Consider the following 3,046-nt stretch of genomic DNA (forward strand, 5'->3'; position numbering starts at 1 on the left):
GAGTAGAACATCAAGATCACAATTTATCTTTTTTTTTCCAATTTTCCTGGGTAAAGGAAGAGGTCTCTATGTTACAAAGGCAACTTATTAAAAAGTAAGAGAACCAGATCTGAGTATAAATTTAAAAAATACTCTGGACAAACATTGAGTAGCTCTCCCAATAGTTTTTAGAAGCAAAATTTCTTCATTTTAGTCAGACTATCCATATGAACTTATTCAACTTTCATGAATAACTTATTAGTTCAGAATACATTACTTACCAATGTTAAACAATGTTCATATTATATAAAAAATAGGGTTATCCATTACTTCATGAATCTCAAAAGAAAACATCAGAATACAGCCTTGAATGCGAGTGTAGGAAATAACCAATTGTTTTAAGACTTGTATTTAAGCACATTAAGTTAATGATTCCTAAAATTCTGAAACATAAGCCAAAATATATTTGATTTATTTTAAACAGCTATGTGATATGATTATGTGGAGAATTCTATTGATGGTTTTCATTTTTTTCTATACAAAGAAAAATAGTATTTTTACCATTAGAATGCTGAAAAATTTTTTTGAAGAAACTCTCTCTTAAAGTTCTCCTACCTTCTTATTTATTTATTTATTATTATTTATGCCTACAACACCTGGTCTTCCTGTGTGGTCTCCCATCCAAGTACTAACCAGGCCCAACCCTGCTTAGCTTAGCTCCCTGCTTAGCTTCCGAGATCAGACGAGATCAAGCTTGTTCAAGATGGTATGGCCATGGTTCCACTGGGGCGCGAACCCAGGACCTTCTGCATGTAAAGCAGACTTCTAACTGCTACACTATGGAAGCACGTCTGCCTACCTTATTATTATAAGATCTTTACTAACTTAATTTTGCTTTGTAAAAGAACTTCCACAAAATCACCTTTTTGCTCATTCTCAATACCTGGCATTTTTGTTGGCTTTCAAAAGCCACAGGAAATACCTTGATTATAATATTTATGTTGTTGTGACCTTATATTTATACAATTCAAGTTTTCTGGTTTCTCATTTTCCTTTCTTTATTACTACATTAAGCAGATATGTCTTCATATCACTCTTTTCATCTGTTCTTGTTATCTTTAATGTTTCCTAACAGTTTGAATACTCACAAGGCAAATCATTTTTAGAAATTATTTAAAATTATTAAAAATCAAACATGCCTAGTAACATTTAGAAAATTTTTATTTATAATATGTAAAACTGTGTTTTTTTCTGTTAAGTTCAGATCAGACCTGAGACATGTGTTTTTGCTACTCATTACTTATTTGGAAATTGAAAAAGATAAATTGGATTTCGCATGAGACACATTGAATACATATTTTATATGAAAAAGCTAAGACTAAATAAATTAGAGGGAAAGAAAAAAATGATTTACTGGAATTATGTGCTTCTTTTCCTGGGAAATGTCTTCTGTGTCGAATGGCTAGGATCCTTTATGAATGGATTCGGGCCTTTTCCCATGACTTTTTCTTCCAGTTTTCCTTTAAGGAGAGTCAGAGGCCTCTTCTGAAAGAGACTTAATTCTAGATCCTGCTTTTAGAGCCTCCATATATGTTCATAAGGTATTGGGGATATTATCCAATTAAATGAGAGGTTCTGAAGGTGTTCATTTTCACTCATTTAAAATTTGTGCTCACACATTCTATTCAACAGTTTGTAGAAATAAGACCTACTTTGAAAATATGCTGTTTTTGTGGGTCATGTTAGTTTAAGATATTTCGTGGAATCTTCCTAGATTGACTCTCTTGAGGGTGTGTTTTAGAAAATAGGAGATAATACTGAATGCAATTGAAAATGGATGAGAAGCAAACTTATGAAGAATATACTCAGCCTAATAAATGAGGTTGCAGAATGTAAAGTAGTAAACGATCCTTGTAGATGCACTTCAGGTTTGAGCCACACAACTCTTCAAATCTGTTTTCTGGCAGGGAATGGGTAGGGTCCATCAGTGCATCTTGGGCGGCCTGAACACAGTGTAGCTCAGTGTTGATGCAGAGCCCATTGCACGCACCTGAGTGCAGGGCAAGACTCTGAAACAGAGTGATAGTATTGCCTACTGCCTCAGAAGAGCATTTCCTTTGAAGAATTTCACCGTTAATTTCACCATCCCAAGATATTTAACACCCCTTTCAGGCTCAATAGTAGAGTTTTATCGTTTGCATTTAAAATCTAGTTAAACCACTGGTTGCTAGGAAACCAGCATTATTTGGAGGCTGCTTTTCCATTTCCTTTCTAGTCACAATCTTAATTGGAAGAGCCATCAGGTTGCAAAGTTTTTATTCCCATACTTCCCCCTTTGAAAGGTCATTGAGACTAAAGACCACCCTTTCAGCATTTTCTATTTCATTCTATTAAAAAACTGGTTGTGTAATACATTTGTGGTATTGATTAAATTGCCTCCTTAAACAGACCCCTACCTCTTCCATTGCATTTAGCATTTTTAAAAGTCTCCCAGTGCAGATTTCCACTGTGAACAAAGCAGTTCATTTTTTTTCCTCTTCTGGGGAAATCGTTGATTTATTAGAACTAAAGAGTTAATATTTACAGTTGGCAATTTAAATACCAGAGTTCTTTAAGGGAGAACTAATTAGTTATATAAATCACAATGGTATTCTTTTTACTGCTTTTCTCAACTGACAAAATTTTAGGTCCATCGAACAGTCATTTACTATTTCCAGTCTGAGGCTTAGGATAGTTTCTTTGTTGCCGTTTCTTCTTTTTATGCCTCCTTTAAAATAATGTTATTTTCTCAAGTTGTTAGGCTGTGACGCTACCAATTTCCTGAAATGGTGGGAACATGATCTTCCAATTCAATATTCTTAAAAGGTTGGGCAGAGCTTAATAGCCTGAGAAAATAATATCAGTACATTATGCATGCCGTCATCTATACCAGTCATGCAGATTACAAAACTTCAGATTAACATTTACCCAAGGTATAGAAAAAAGAGATTATAAAGACATTTAATATATTTCACCTCTCCTTATTATAGAAGTTTCAAGAAAAGATATGTGGGAATGTGTTTCGAAG

The 3,046-nt window shown here is 33.8% G+C and overlaps 1 pseudogene; it reads right to left on the reverse strand.

Moving 5' to 3' along the window:
• Nucleotides 1-623: 623 nt before the first annotated feature.
• Nucleotides 624-759, reverse strand: LOC111736955 (annotated as a pseudogene).
• Nucleotides 760-3,046: the final 2,287 nt, after the last annotated feature.

The sequence above is a fragment of the Pteropus vampyrus genome, unplaced genomic scaffold (genome assembly GCF_000151845.1).
Source record: "Pteropus vampyrus isolate Shadow unplaced genomic scaffold, Pvam_2.0 Scaffold1, whole genome shotgun sequence".
NCBI classification, from domain to species: Eukaryota; Metazoa; Chordata; class Mammalia; order Chiroptera; family Pteropodidae; genus Pteropus; species Pteropus vampyrus.